Below are 16,053 nucleotides of genomic sequence, written 5' to 3'. Positions count from 1 at the left end.
GGAGCCATCAACCTGCTCACTCTTGCAGCCCTCCTCTTCCGCCCTGACTGATAGGGGGGAGCATTGAGCCTTCCTCCCTTAGGCCCTTCAGCATCCCTGGGGAACACCAACACCACCCAAGTGACTTTGGGCCAGTAGGTCAACCAATAGGGCTGCCTCCTAGGCCAGGCTGCAGCCCAGCTTCAGGACTCAGAGAAAAGTTGGTCCATTGTCCATTCCCTCAGGGGTTAAGAGCTGGAACCCCTGTGCTCAGGGTCACAACCTTGGCCCAACCGAAGGCACTGAAACAAACTCAAATGATGCTTCAGCTTCCTCCCTCAGCATCACAAGACCAACACAAAGAAAACTCCCGAGGAACGGGGCTCTGAGCATTGCCAGGTTGTGAGTTCCGTGCCCTCAGGAAGCAGCCAAAATGCTCGAACCCCCACCTGCTTCTCTTGGACCGCTGGCAACATGGTGTTTGCACAGGAGCTGCAAGCCCGTCTTTCCTGTCTTTGTCTACCCCGGCCCCTTCCCCGCAAATGCTTTCATCGGACGCTGGAGGGACCTAAGGACCTGCAGGTTCCCGCACCCACTTCCTAAAGCAAACAGTCCTTCCCTTCTCTGACATTCCTGGAGCCGCACATCCTTGGAGGAGTTTTACCCCAGGGGGTTCTGATTCCCTGTGAAAAGATGTGTCTGGCAGCCGGCGGGGAACTGTCTTCTCTGCCCCCTCTTTGGGCACTGAGAAGCTTTTTCTGAGAAACAGCACCTCCTCCTGGTGGGAGAATCCTAAATTCCACCCTCCCAGCCAGGTTTCTCTGAGCAGCTGCTAGATGAACCCCACTTCTCTGGTCTAGACACCAGCATCTAACTAGCCTTGGAACGGGCCCTGTTTGCTAGCTAGAGAGCGAAGGAACCAGGAAAGAAGGCAAATGTCAGGAAACGAATCTCAGCACGCAAAGAAACTTCCTTCGCTCTTCTTGTGCACTGTCTGTGCCTTTGCAAGCCCTTGAGGCCTAGCCCGACTAGCTCAGGCGGTAGAGCATGAGACTCTTAATCTCAGGGTCGTGGGTTCAAGCCCCACGTTGGGCGTTTGATTTTGCACTTTTCAACATCACTCTCTCCCTTAGAGTCTCAGAGCATAACAGAATCCACTCTTTGTCCTCTCAACCAGCTGAGGCGGTCTCGGACCTTTAGTACATCATGAAGACAAGACACATTGACAATTCCATGGTCCTAAGAGAGTTGAGTCTCTTCTAGCCCAGGCAAGAGAGGGAAAAAATAACCTTTCACAAGCTGATTGCCCCCCACCCCCTGAGCAGCCATCTAGAGCTTCTCTACTTATTTCTATATCTTTGCCAGCGCTCAGTAGTTGAGATAACTGCTTCTTTCTCAAATCCTCCACCAGCCCTCTTCATTGGGATGGAGATTGCTTAAGGCTGACGATTCCAACCACATCTTATTCATCCCTCGTACATTTCTGTAAGCCCATGGAGAGTAAAACAAGATAGCAATAAAACTGTTTTAAAAAAAAAAAGACGTGGCCTCAATGTATAACAATACTGGAAATTGTTTTAATATGTTTTCTGTTTCTTTTTCATATCAGTGCTAAAAATAGGTATGGAACCGTAAGGAAACGAAGAGCTCAGAGCTTGTGTTAACCCTCTTTGAAGACGAACGAATGGCCTCAGTTGGACAGAAAGTAGGCCTAGAAAGTCAAGCCCAACCCCACAAATGCAATCTCCCTGGTGGTCTAGCGGTTAGGATTTGGTGCTTTCACTGCCACGGCCCGGGTTTGATTCCCGGTCAAGGAGTTACCCTCTTCAACATAAGTCTACCTTGCCTTCCTCACTTGGAGTTCAACCGGAAGAACGCAACTTCCTGGCCTTCTTCAGAATGCTTGGAAACTCTTTGGAGGCCATGGGGAAAGCAAAGCTTCCAACTACTACAATATGGCTATCTGCCCCTTAAAGCCCAGCCTCTGCACCCTTTTACACAAATACACTTACTTGTGCAAACAATTTAGTTTTTCCTTCTTACCTAGCCTAACCTAAATTAGAACAACATTGCACTTTGACCCAAGCTCTTTTTTTTTTCTTTTCACTTTTCTTGGTGAAACCAAACCAAACAATCATTTTTGGTCCACCAAAATATTTCACTAAATATAATATTCATCCAAAAACCTTTCACCCAGCGCTATATACAAGTCTTTGGAAGTAACCACCCCGGAGAAAGATCATTAAGCTTTTCCATTCCTAAGATCTAGCCGCTGAAGGCTTCTGAGCATGGGCTATGGGCCTTTCACCTCTAGGCCAGTGGTTACCCTCTTGCTCAGGTGGCTACTGATGAAAGGCAACGTGGTTTAGTGGCAGATCCATTTCAGCCTCCCTCTTCCAATGTCTACAGGAGGGTGTTTGTTTCGCATTGCATCTAAGAATCAAATCAAGTCTCTTGAAACCTCAACCTGGAATCAAGGTGATTGTAGGTCAAGGAAGGAAGGTTTTGTTCATCCTGTTCTAGTAAATGCTCAAAGTTGCGATGGTTCTTGGAGTTTCCAGACACATTGGCCAGAATTTTCAGAAGGTCTCACACCCACCGCTAGGGCCAGATTTTCAGAAGAACTAGGCTCCCAGTTAGGCACTAAAATCTTTAGCCAGATTGTCAAAAAGGCTCAACCTATTTTTCAAAAAGATGAGTTATTTTGGAAAAAAGCTTGTAAAGATTGTGGGTGCTGGTTACTTGTCTATGTGGCCCACACTGCTGGAGTTGGAGGTTCACCATTGTTTTCTCAGAATGTGGTGTCCGTAGTCTGCCTCAGTTCTGGTGTCCATCTTTTATTCTCCTAATAAATCAGCAGGGAGACTAAAACAACATCGGACTCACAGGGCTCCCGGAAACCTGCCAATTTGGCTCACGGTGAAGGTGTATACAAATCATCTGTGCTGTGGAAGGGCTCTGGGAGTTGAAAGAGTTGTGAATTTAACCCTCTAGGTTTCGGGCCTAATCTGAAACTGTTTCAAAACCAATTCCTTAAATAGACCATAGTTTGAAGCATCAGCAATAGGCATCTTACTGAATATATCCAGAGCTTTCCCAGCCAATTTGGCAACCAAAGTTGTCATCTTCCCTTTCCCGAATAAGCACTTTGTCTGTCCTCCGGGCAACACGCTTAAAAATCACTACCAGTGTCTCAAAGCAATCAGCTGTGCACATATCCTGCTCGACTACGCCACTGTGATGGGTTCGGTCACAGAGATCCCCTTGGGACTGAAATTACTTCCGAGCCCGTTTTCCCTGCCAGCTTGGGACTCCAGAACCCTGCCTTGTTGAGCCAGACACCCTAGCCTGCTGCAACACAGACCCAGGCTCTGGGCCACACCCCCAAAGCTGCAGACTTTAACTCAAAACAGCTCAGCACCTGTCTCCAGCACCCAGCTCCCAGTGGGATCCAAAACCCCAAATAAATCCCTTGTACTCTCTATAAAGCTTATACAGGGTAACTTCCTAAATTCTTCACCCTCTAGGTCACTGATAGAGAGAGATGCACAGCTGTTTGCTCCCCCAGGGATTAATCACTTCCTCTGGGTTTATTAATAAACAAAAGTCATTTTTATTAAGGTTAAAAAGTAGGAGTTAAGTGATTTCAAGTAATAACAGACAGAACAAAGGAAGTCACCAAGCAAACTAAAACAAAACACGCAAGCCTAAGCCTAATACATTAAGAAACTGATTCCAGGGAATAGCTCACCCTCAGAGGTGTTCCAATCAGCTTCTTTCACAGACTAGACTCCTGCCTAGTCTGGGCCCAATCCTTTCCCCTGCTTCGGTCTTTGTTACTTCCAGCAGACATCTTAGGTTTTCTCATGACTGGCAGGGGTTTTCTCATGACTGGCAGCCCCTTTGTCCTGCTTCACCCCCTTTTATAGCTTTGGCATAAGGCGGGAAACTTTTGTCTCTCCGGGTCCTCACCCTTCCTTCTAAACAGAAAAATACCAGATTTAAGATGGATTCCACTATCGTGGTCTCTGTAAGACCCCTAGTTTCCATTCTTCCTGGGTTGGCCCACACGCACACAGGAAGGTTTGCAGGTCAATAAACCATTTACAACCAATTGTCAATGGGAGCCGTCAAGGTTTTAAACCGCCCACGCGGTGGCCCACGCTTTGCACAATTACAATAGGACCTCAGAGTTAGACTTCATATTTCCAGCTTCAGAGACAAGAATGAGACATGCATACAAATAGGAGGCATATATTCAGTAGGTTAGAACCTTTGTTATGATACCTTACAAGAGACCTTTTGCATCAAGCATATTCCACTTACATCATACTCACACTTATAAGCATCTTTTCATAAAACGTATAGAGTGCAACGTCACCGGGTGCCCTACCTACCCTGCTTTCGCTGCTTCCTGATGGCACAGAATTGACAACAAAAGAGCCAGGCTAGGAGGCTTCTAAAACCGAGAGAGCTGTTCTATCGCGTCCACATCCTCTCAGGAGGTGTCAAACCCCCTCTCTCCGTTTCCATCCCCCAAATCCTATCAGCTCAATGAGTTTTGTCCCTGGAAGAGCCCCGAGGGAGGCAGAAGAAGCGGAGAGGATTGTGTTGGGGGTAAATAAAACAGAGACGAGTTGTTCCTCTTGGGATTTTGGTGTGTTTCCCTGGTGATCCTGACGGAGGAACGGGAAGCATAATTCCATTTTTCTCAATGCCTCGGATTGGGTTCAGCTGGTGAACTCTCTGCTCTTGTTCTCACAGGGGAATGGAGACTGGACCGGTTTCCCAATTTGGACAGAAAGTGACTTGCCAAAGCCGAGGAGAGCCTGCTTCCTGCCTGCACCGAGTTGACAAACTGGGGAAGCCAAAGCTGAGAGACCCCATAGACGAAGTCAGAATGCTATCCGCTCACATGGAGGGGGAGCACAAGCCCTCCCTGGGTTTCTCTGCCCAAATTATAATCAGTTGAGTGATTTTCCTGGACGAGCCTCTAGGTAGGCAGAAGAAGAAGTGAAGAGGGTTGCGATGGGGTAAATGAAAGCCGAGGACTCTTCCTCTTGAGATGTCTTTGTCTTGCTCTTGTGATTCTGATGGATGAACCTAAAGCGTCATTTGAGCGTGTTTCAGTGCTTTTCCTCGGGCTCAGGTTGTGATGCTGAGCACAGGGGTTCCTTCACTCTCTCTGCTTGGACCCTATGTAATGGGGAACGGACCAGCTTTCGAAACAGCCTAGTGGAGCTGAACGAAAACAGCAATAAACATCCAGGTTCACCCTAGATTAATCTTTTTTCCCCAATTTTCTTGGGGAAACAAAACAAAAACATGGTTTTCTTAAGAACTCAACACCCATTCAGGCTCCAAACTCTTTTGCAAGATTTCCAGAAGGGCTCAACACCCTGAGTGCTGAGCTAGTTTGGGAAAAAAACCCAAACAAGGCCGGTACCGATTGTGAGTGGTGGCTGCTTGACTCTGTGGCCCACCGTGCGGGAGTTTGAGGTTCTCATTAAGCTAAGTGTCTCTATTCTGCCTCTGTCCTAGTGTCGGTTCTCATTAAGCTAAGTGTCTCTATTCTGCCTCTGTCCTAGTGTCCATCTAATAAGTGAGGGGGGAGATTAGAACACCTCAGAAGGCACAGGGTTGTAGGAAACCTGAAACTTTAGATGAGGGTGATGGTGTCTAAAAACCAGATGTGATGTAGGTGTTGAACGAGAGATGCTGTCTTGGCCTCCTTGAGCGGCTCATACAATATTGAAGAAAAGGAGGGTTGAGAGAGCTGCTTTTGTCCCAGCATCAGGATGGCTGAGTGGTCTAAGGTGCCAGACTCAAGGCTCTGTCTTTCCCACAACTGGGGCTTCTGGTCTCCTGCAGGAGACGTGGGTTCAAATCCCACTCCTGACACAACCTCTTGATTCCACCTCAAGAGGTGGCCTGGTTTCAATTGCCCTTGTAACATTGGAAGAGCCCTTTTTTAGGAGCTTTCTTAGAGTAGCGGCAAGAGAAGTTAGAGGGAATCGCAGCAACAGCCCTGGGAAAAGCCCTGGCCCTCCTCACCTGCCCTTCCCCAGCAGGACGCCTTTTCGGGCCTACACAGCTCCTCACACAACACCTGCCTGGGACCTTGCCCTCACCTACCAGCTCAGCAGCACCTTTTTTCCTCTCAAAACCTCCTCTTGCCACCCTCCCCCTTCCACACTTCACACTCACCTCATCACAAACTCACCCATGGCCCCTTTTGCTTCTCAAGCGCCTCTGGAGGGACGCATCTTCCCAGGCACACTGATCCTTCCCTTCCACGCGCACTGGACAGACATTCCAAACACAGCCCTTTCCAGGAGGGAATGCGCTGCTTTTGGACCCTGGCGCCCAGCAAGAAGTCCTGGGACTCTTTTTCTGACCGATGGACCCCACTGACTTGCCTTTACCAAGCAGAAACTAAGGACCGGCTGATGGCTCTCTTTGCAAACGGACGCCATCAGACTGAGCCACGAGGCGTGCTGCAGGATAGCCCCTCCCCACCAAAAAGCAATGCCGTGACCTGGATTCAAACCGAGGCTGCTGCAGCCACAGCGCAGAGTACTAACCACTATACGATCACAGCCAGGTGCTGGGGGCGTAGGCAGCAACCCACTGGAAAATGCTCAGCTCTGTGGTCTCGGGGCGGCCACCTACCTCGCCGGCGTCACAGGTATTTCTCAAGTCTCCCCATTACAGTCACAGGTAAAATGCTGAGCAAAGGAAAAAAGAGAGGAAGCCAATCCCATGCCTGTCCCTTTTTCTGTCTTTCTCCACCCCTGGACCAAGTCCCTCCCCGTTTGTCTGGGCCATTGTCCTCATGCCCCTGTCCAGCCTATTTCCCTTTGCATTTTTCCGTGGAGAGGAATGTTTATGAGTTTGTACCCTATTTTTTAAGGCTTTGCTTTGGCAAGGCTGTTGCCTGCTGGGAGAAAAACAGAAGGGGGCTACCTGAACTGGTGTCACTGGCTGAAGCTTTTCTATAGTATATGAAAAAAGCTCAGAGCTCTGAAAATGGTTTTTTTTCTTTAAGATTCTCATGTTAGTGAGATGGTTTCCTAGCTAGCAGGGGACTGTTTTGTGATGTGCATTCTGCTGGCTTTTTGGTTTTGTATGTTTTTGGAAGGAACGGTGGAGGAGAGTATCACGGTTGAAGAGCAGCAAAGAAATGCGTTGTTTGTGTTAACGTTTGGTTTGTCCTAAGAGTGTATGGTTTGGAGTCATTTGTAACTCTTTGGTTAGTTATTGGTAACGGCTTCTTATTGGGCCCCTGAGTTGAAAAGCTGCTCTTGCAGATTTTAGTTTGTCATTGTTGGAAGGTCAGTTCAAGAGCTGCTTTCTTAGTCTAGTCCGTGAGGGTTCTTCCGCCGCCCTCCTTAATATACCTTCCAGAAGGTGATTGCATGGTTTCCCTCATCTTCCCACAGAAGATAAATTGTCCAGCCCTTTCCTGTTGGGAAAACACCAGTGTTTTAACTTAGGAAACCGTCAACGTTTTGCCCAGACGAGGGCTAGTTCATAGGAGCAGAAGAAGAGGAAGGTTGTGGCCCTTTGAGTCAGATTCCTAGCGTTTCAGGCCAGAAGGAACCAGCCGATCACCTCAGAGGGACTAAGGGGCACCAATGCCCCAAATGGCGAGGAATTGCTTTGATCCAATTGACTGTCTGTTTGAGCTAGTTCTGTGGGAAAGAGCAGAAAAGAGCCTCGGGGCTGCGGAATAGCGCTTGCATAGGCTTTCTTTGCCCTGTTTTGCTGTAAGAGTTAACAGTGAGAGATTGGTAGTCCAGGTCAGTGGTTGGGTTTATGGAAATTAGGAGTATAGAGGGGAAACTAGGGAGAGGAAGGTGTCTGCAAGACTTGTCTGTCTTTGAACAGAATTGTGTGTTAAGGGTTCTTGCTTCGAAGTCTTCCACTGGAGTCATTTCGGGGAAGTGATTCTCAGGTAGAGTTCCCGAGTTGTGGTGTTTGTTTCGTGTCTGGGAGCTCGTCCTCGTGAGGTCGAAATGGGTGGGCGCAGGGGTGTGCGTGCGTGGCAGAGTGTGAGCATTGTTTCTTGGCTCCTTGGTGCTCAGATCAAAGTGTAGTGGAGGGTCACTTTATTGCCATTACCCAATCCGCTCATTTATTCGTGCCCACGATTACCTATAACCTGTTTGTATGAATGATGTACCCTCACTGTTTGCTGCCTGTACCTTGAACTCACCCACGGTATAGCCCGCATTGGGGACATGACAGACTGTGTATATGTATATGCCGTCCAATACCCAAACACTAATATCCCCCTCCAACCTGTATGTTACCCCCAATGACACAATAACTGACGCTTCAAACACTTTGTATTGTTTATTTTTAAATATCCTCTAATAAATTTTCAAATATTCTCTAATAAACTTTAAATCTGTTCTTATCAGTTTAATCTCTGATATGTCCTTGATGTGAGGGCTGTATATTAGCTTAATTTTTGAAGCAGGGGGGGTTAGAACTGAAGCTTGCTTTGTCTGCCCCATGCATCGACCTGGTATTGCAGTGCTTCCAGGAACGGTGTATCTCCTTTAGGGGAGAACCTTCTGCTTAGAAAAGCAGAAAAGAGTTGAACTGTGACACTTTCTTTAATGCAGATGTTTTTTTGAAGTAGCAGAAAAATCTGGGTGTTTTTCTTTCTTTACAGTTTCTTGGAAGTGTTTTGTGAGACTATAGTTGTAAGAGGTTCTTCTTTGTCTTGCTAGAGAATTATTTAAGAAGCTGGACTCCTTCTTTCTGCTGTGAGTCTTTTCAACAGTATGAGGGACAAATGCTTTCCAGATTCTGGGTCTGTTGGGGAGATGGGGTTTTTTGGTTTGTTTTTGTTTGTTTTTTGGGGGGTGGTTTGGGGTGGGGCGGTTGGTAATATTTGAGGTCATGTGTATAACCACAACTGCATGAGTTACATAGACTTCTCCCCACCCGGCCTACGTTCTATGTATCTTGGTTCGTAAGATCAAGACAAGGCACTAGGTGTCGTGTTGCACCTGGCACACAGGGGCCCCAATCCTGATTTTTTCCCCCCAAAACTACTGTAATCTAAATGCTAAATAATAACCCTTAGCTTCTCATTGTTGCCACCCTCACTATTGGAAAATCCCCAAAATCACGACAGTGGCTTACAAATCAGGAGGATTCTTTTTTTAAAAAATGTAATGTGGGTTCTCTTTCTTTCCCTTCTGGTTTTCTGAACCAGGCAATCTAGAAACTTACCTTTCTAGTATGGCCAGAGCCCCAGAGAACAGGAGCCCCCGGCGCCTGGGGCTGGCAGGCAGCGGGGCTCCTCACGGTTGTGTGTTCCACACTTTGATTTCACCCACCAAGTATCAAGTGTGAACTCCTCAGACACTAGAACAGCCTTAACATGGAGTCACAGACAGACCCCTTGGGCACCCTGACTCTATCTTGCCACCCAGGTGTAGTAGAAGCTGCTGTAACATGCAAGCTCTGTATGTCCTTTAGGGCTAACCCTAGCCAAACAGCCGGGATCCCTTGCTGATGCTTAGAAGGTGTGCCGTCTCCCTTAAGTCCAAGCAGCATCGGGGCAGGGGGAACAACAGTTTTTTCCTGACAGGGATTTTTATTCCATTCCCCCAGAGCTCAAGCTGATGGGGGCAAGTGTTTGTGCAGGGCTCTGCCTCCTCGGAAGTGTGTGAGGGGGAGCAATCAACCAAGTCTTTTGTCCACGGATGATCCACAGTGGCTTGTCTGATGTCTCAGTCAGGGCCTTCTCTTGTTGGAAAGGAGATGACGCCTCTTCTGGTAAACTAGCATTTCACACTAGGTAATGCTTCTCTCCTGACTGGTGGCTAGGCGGCGGCAAGGGGGTTTACAGCTTTAGTGCCAACGCTTATATATCACCTTACAACATGGGCTACGGCTATTATAGGTGAGAATAATGCATGCAGCAACTCATGAGCTTGTCGTAAACTCTAAACACGTTTTTATAAAGCTAATGCCTGTTTTAACAACACTAACAAACAGGTGAGCAAGACTAGTTTCCAGCCATGAGTTTGTCACTTTTCAGTAAGGCCTAGGGGCCTTGGCATGAGCTGGCACCTGGTCTGCCAGTGTCCGAAGAGGATCTGCCATCTCTTATCCCCAGGTGTCTGTACTGGGAGCAGTACTGTTCAACTTATTCATAAATGATCTGGGGAAAGGGCTAAACAGTGAGGTGGCAAAATTTGCAGATGATACAAAACGCTCAAGATAGTTAAGTCCCAGGCAGACCGCCAAGAGCCACAAAGAGATCTCACAAAACTGGGTGACGGGACAACCGAATGGCAGATGAACGTCGGTGCTCATAAGTGCAAAGTAATGCACACTGGCAAACATAATCCCAACTATCCCTGTAAAATGATGGGGTCTAAATTAGCTGTTACCACTCGAGAAAGAGATCTGGGAGTCATCGTGGATAGTTCTTTGCAAACATCCACTCAATGTGCAGCGGAGCGTTGGGACTCATTAAGAAAGGGACAGGTAATGAGACAGAAACTATCATATCGCCTCAATATCAATCCATGGTACACCCACATCTTGCATACTGCATGCTGATGCGGTCGCCCCAATCTCAAAAAAGATATATGGGAATGGAAAAGATTCAAAAACGGACAACAAAGATGATGAGGGGATATGGACCAGCTTCCATCTAAGAAAAGATTCATAAGATTGGGACTTTTCATCTTGGAAAAGAGACGACTAAAGGGGGATACGAGGGAGGTCTATAAAACCATGACCGGCGTGGAGAAAGTAAATAAGGAAGAGTTATTTACTCCTTCTCATAACACACGAACTAGGGGTCACCAAATGAAATTAATAGGCAGCAGCTTTAAAAGAAACAAAAGGAAGTCTTTCTTCATGAACCACACAGTCAACCTGTGGAACTCTTTGCCAGAGGATGTCGTGAAGGCCAAGACTATAACAGGGTTCAAAAAAGCACTAGATAAATTCATGGAGGATAGGTCCATCTATGGCGCTTTGCCAGCGGTATCCCTAGCTAGGTATCCCTGTTTGCCAGAAGCGGGGCATGGGCGACAGGGGATGGAGCACTTGATGATTCCCTGTTCTGTTCATTCCCTCTGGGGCACCTGGCATTGGCCGCTGTCAGCAGACAGGATACTGGGCTAGGTCTTTAACTTGGACGGGTAGCTGGGAAGACGGTAAATCAGACAGAACCCGTTCGACAAACCTCTTCATTTCCTTGTTATTGCCTGACTCCTTTATTCATTTCCTTTTCCTTATTTCCCAGCAGACCGACTAGCCACCAGATTTGGGTGCTAGCAGAGGGACCTGACGAGCTCCTTCTTTTCGGCAGCGTTGAACATGCCAGGGCACAGTCAGATTCTGGATGCTCATCTGAATGTAACGCCTAGCGCTCACCTTTATTTCTGTTTCTTAGCTCTTTTGGGCCATCGATCTTTGGTCTGACCCGTAGGATCCCTGCATTAGGAGAGATGGCTAATTAATGAGCCCATAAACCTTGGAAATCAAATGAAACCTGAAGTCCGTAGAAGACCTCGAAAGGCCCTTGGGGGGTGGAGTGCGAGCTGAGGAAGAGTTCCCTGCACAGCTTACCTCTCCATTCTCGTTTTCCTGTCCTGAGTGCAAAAGCCAGGAAGCAGCTCCGGGTAGGGAGGGGATACCATATGTGTGCAGTGGTTAGACAGGAAACAGCAAGGAACTGGACTCGTATGGAGTGAAACTGTAAGCATCTTCTGTATGCCTGATGAATGCAGGTTTGAGAGAGTTATGTGGGAAGTGGAGGCTTTCGGTGGGCTTTCAGAGGAAATGTAATGGAAAGGCAGCCGAAAGTGGAATCCCAGCTTTTTAAACAATCCTCCCCTAACACACCAAACAGCTCAGGTCTAGTTACTCATTGAAAATTAGAATAAAGTTACAGCAAGATTTCATCATAAAAAAGTCAAACCCTAAAGATTTCAGAACACAACTGCTATAAGGAGCCATGAGGGAAGCAATACAAAGTCAACCTTGCCTCAGAGAAAGGCAGTTAAACAATTTCTCTTTTTTAAAGCAGCATAATCTCCCCAAACGGAAGGGCCCTGTTCCCGGAGAAGGGTCCTGGAGAGGGTTTTCCTCGTTGGTGCCGGCCATCCACCTCCCCGAAAGGCGGGAGCTAGGTCGACGGAAGAATTCTTCCGACCAAGGCGCGGACTGATGTAGCCGCGCCGATTTACGTTCCCCGTGCAGCCCAGGCCCGAGGGTCGGTGCGTGCTGAACAGTTAAGTCAAAACAGCTCCGTCCGTCAGAGGTGTGCAAAAGGGAAAACCCGCTGCTGGGCGACACGGCCACGCCGCCCTAACCCGCAGCGTAGCTAAAGGGCATTCGGGAAGGCGGTGGGTGGGCATCAAGCGACGGAAAGCCCTCCTCCAGCATGGGGTTGTGACAGCCTAGTCTCCGTAGCACAGACAGGGTGGCCACCAAGAGACAGGAACAGACAGCGAAAGCCAAAGCGGCCCCAGGGCAGGGGGCGAGGCTGCCTGTTGGACGAGGAGACCAGGTGGGACAGGCGTTTTGGACAGGCCGTCCTCCCGTCAAAGGAGGAAGAGCCCGAGAAGAAGGGCCGGGCAAGAAGCTACAAGCAGGGAAAGAAGCAGAGCAGGCAGGCAGCTCCCCTTAGAGCCAAAGAAGGCACCGGTCCAAGCCCCCCCAAAAGCAGACTAGAGAGCAGATCAGCTGCAAAAGACCAGGGAAAGCCAAGAACACAGAGAGCCTTATAAGACCCAAGTAAAGTTTCAGAGCTGAGCCCTGCTTACAAGGAGGAACGTATGACAAAAATGCCTAGAAGTACAGGGCCTGTGGAAAAGAGCACTCCCAAAAGCCCAGACTAACAACTGCTTTCCTGAGAGGCTGCTTTGCAGTGCACTAAGCTTAAACAGCTCACTGTCACTTTCCTGTTGTTCAAACCAATTGACAGGGGAGAGCGCGAACGCAGTCTCTCACTACCACAAATTATGCAGTCGAGTTTCCCGCATTTGGGGAAATCGCAAGCGTCAGCACACCCGCAGTGCAATGGATGAGCCTCACCCTGGGAAAACCATCTTCATGATCATGGTATCTCCCCTGCCAGGTAAGTATGCCCGGCCGCCGCCCGCCCTCGCCCCACACATATAACACACGGGGAGGACCGCCGCGCCCCCCCCCCCACACCGCCAGCCTCGCCCACACCGGCCCCCAATGCCGACAGCTGCCCCGACGCGGCCCCCGGAGACCATCCCTTCCCCACGCCGAGCTCCCGGTGCCAAAGTCGGGCCCTGCCTGGCAGCCTGCGTCCGCTCCCACAATGCTCTGCTCGCACACAGATCTGCATACCTGCTCACGCGGCTCCGCCCCTCCGCTCGGGCCCCTCCCCCTGCCCGCCCGGGCCGCCGCTCTTGCGTGCTCAGCTCTTTGACCTCAGATGGGGACTAAAATTGCCCTATACTCTGTATGTCACCCCCGATGACCAATATCTGACGTTTCAACTCTCTGTATCGTTCATTTTCAAATATTTTCTAATAAACTTTTAAATCTTGGCCTATCCAAGGCCGTGATCAAGTGTCTTGATGTTTTTGGTCTTTTGGCCTCGAGATGAAAACCTTGTCTGTGTCTTGGGAACCTTGAGGTAAAAAATTATCAAAGTTGTAGCGGGTCCCGTCCCGGGAAGCCAGGCCATCAGAGAGACGACGTGGCCCACCTGCTGCTGGGGAAAGAGTGCAGCTTGCATTTCGCTTCTCTCGCGCTCTCTCTCGCTCTCTCCCCACCAGAAGTTGGTCCAATACAAGAATGACCTCCCCTGCCTTGTCTCACCTCAGTTTCTCCTCAGGGCAGAAGGTTGGGTGTTGTCAGCCACTCTCCAGAAACTGGACAGCCACTCGATCCCTTTTGTTACCTGCCAAGTGAGGCTGAGTGCACTGGCAGGCAGCGCTGTCTGAAGAAGTGGAAGATTGGACAAATGACCAGGGAGGAGTATAAAAATATTGCTCAGGCACGCAGGAGTGAAATCGGGATGGGCAACTCACGCTTGGAGTTGCAGCTAGCAAGAGATGTTAAGAGTAACAACAAGAAGGGTTTCTTCAGGGATGTTAGCAACAAAAAGAAAGTCAAGGAAAGTGTGGGCCCCTTACAGAATGAGGGAGGCGACCTAGTGACAGAGGATGTGGAAAAAGCTAATGTACTCAATGCTTCCCCACCCTCCCCCTTCGTGATTTTGTCTTCACGAACAAAATCAGCTCCCAGACTGCTGCACTGGGCAGCACAGCATGGAGAGGAGGTGACCAGCCCTCTGTGGAGAAAGAAGTGCTTCGGGACTATTTAGAAAAGCTGGATGAGCACAAATCCATGGGGCCGGATGCGCTGCATCCGAGGGTGCTAAAGGAGTTGGCGGGTGTGATTGGAGAGCCACTGGTCATTATCTTTGAAAATTCATGGCCATTGGGGGAGGTCCCAAATGACTGGGAAAAGGCTAATGGGATGGGTGCCCATCTTTAAAAGAGGGAAGAAAGAAGGGTGCCGATCTTTAAAAGAGGGAAGAAAGAAGGAGGATCCGGGGAACTACAGGCCAGTCAGCCTCACCTCAGTCCCTGGAAAAATCATGGAGCAGGTCCTCAAGGAATCAATTCTGAAGCACTTAGAGGAGAGGCAAGTGATCAGGAGCGGTCAGCATGGATTCAGCAAGGGCAAGTCACGCCTGACTGACCTAATTGCCTTCTGTGAGGAGAGAACTGGGTCTGTGGATGAGGGGAAAGCAATGGATGTGTTCTTCCTTGACTTTAGCAAAGTTTTTGATACGGTCTCCCACAGTATTCTTGTCGGCAAGTTCAAGAAGTTTGGGCTGGATGAATGGACTATAAGGTGGACTATAAGCTGGCTAGGTCTTCGGGCTCAACGGGTAGTGATCAATGGCTCCACGTCTAATTGACAGCCGGTCTCAAGCGGCGTGCCCCAAGGCTCGGTCCTGGGGCCGGTTGTGTACAGTATCTTCGTTAAGGATCTGGAGGATGGCGTGGACTGCACTCTCAGCAAGTTTGCAGATGACGCTAAACTGGGAGGAGCGGTCGATACGCTGGAGGGTACGGATAGGCTACAGAGGGACCTAGACAAATTGGAGGATTGGGCCGAAAGAAACCTGATGAGGTTCAACAAGGACAAGTGCCCAGTCCTGCACTTAGGACGGAAGAATCCCGTGCACTGCTCCAGACTAGGGACCGAATGGCTAGGCAGCAGTTCTGCAGAAAAGGACCTAGTGGTTACAGTGGACGAGAAGCTGGATATGAGTCGACAGCGTGCCCTTGTTACCAAGAAGGCTAACGGCATTTTGGACTGTATACGTAGGGGCATTGCCAGCAGATCGAGGGATGTGGTCATTCCCTTCTCTTCGACGTTGGTGAGGCCTCATCTGGAGTACCGTGTCTGGTTTTGGGCCCCACACTGCAAGAAGGATGTGGAAAAACTGAAAAGAGTCCAGCAAAGGGCAACAAAAGTGATTAGGGGGCTGGAAGACATGATTTATGAGGAGAGGCTGAGGGAACTGGGATTGTTTAGTCTGCAGAAGAGAAGAATGAGGGGGGAGTTGATCGCTGCTTTCAACTACCTGAAAGGGGGTTCCAAAGAGGATGGATCTAGACTGTTCTCAGTGGCACCAGATGACAGAACGAGGAGCAATGGTCCCAAGTTGCGGTGGGGAAGGTTTAGGTTGGATCTTAGGAAAACCCTTTTTCACTAGCAGGGTGGTGAAGCACTGGAATGGGTTCCCTAGGGAGGTGGTGGAATCTCCTTCCTGAGAGGTTTTTAAGGTCAGCCTTGACAAAGCCCTGGCTGGGATGATTTAGTTGGGGATTGGGTTGGACTAGACGACCTCCTGATGTCCCTTCCAACCCTGATATTCCATGATTTGAAGCTGTTCCCGTGTATCAAGGTAAGCTGCAGCTCAGCGAACCCCAAGGATCTGAGCGAGGCGAGCTACTTTGCAGCAGAGGCAGACCAAGCAGCAGGTACAATGCGGGGTGGCACCCCGGCCGGGGGATAGAATCTCATGTGCGA

The 16,053-nt window shown here is 49.2% G+C and overlaps 4 non-coding genes across 4 annotated transcripts; 3 read left to right on the top strand and 1 right to left on the bottom strand.

Annotated features, from left to right (window-relative positions):
- Positions 1 to 1,001: 1,001 nt before the first annotated feature.
- On the top strand, positions 1,002 to 1,074 carry TRNAK-CUU. Its single transcript has one exon. It is a non-coding gene; the product is annotated as a tRNA-Lys (tRNA).
- Positions 1,075 to 5,771: 4,697 nt separating this feature from the next.
- Positions 5,772 to 5,880, top strand: TRNAL-CAA. Its single transcript has 2 exons — positions 5,772 to 5,809; positions 5,835 to 5,880. It is a non-coding gene; the product is annotated as a tRNA-Leu (tRNA).
- Positions 5,881 to 8,357: 2,477 nt separating this feature from the next.
- Positions 8,358 to 8,546, top strand: LOC123359755. Its single transcript, XR_006575921.1, has one exon. It is a non-coding gene; the product is annotated as a U2 spliceosomal RNA (small nuclear RNA).
- A 4,400-nt stretch (positions 8,547 to 12,946) lies between these two features.
- On the bottom strand, positions 12,947 to 13,110 carry LOC123359753. The gene has a single exon (XR_006575919.1). It is a non-coding gene; the product is annotated as a U1 spliceosomal RNA (small nuclear RNA).
- Positions 13,111 to 16,053: the final 2,943 nt, after the last annotated feature.

Source organism: Mauremys mutica, unplaced genomic scaffold, assembly GCF_020497125.1.
Source record: "Mauremys mutica isolate MM-2020 ecotype Southern unplaced genomic scaffold, ASM2049712v1 Super-Scaffold_100186, whole genome shotgun sequence".
Classification (NCBI taxonomy): domain Eukaryota; kingdom Metazoa; phylum Chordata; order Testudines; family Geoemydidae; genus Mauremys; species Mauremys mutica.
This window is presented reverse-complemented; position numbering and strand designations above follow the sequence as displayed.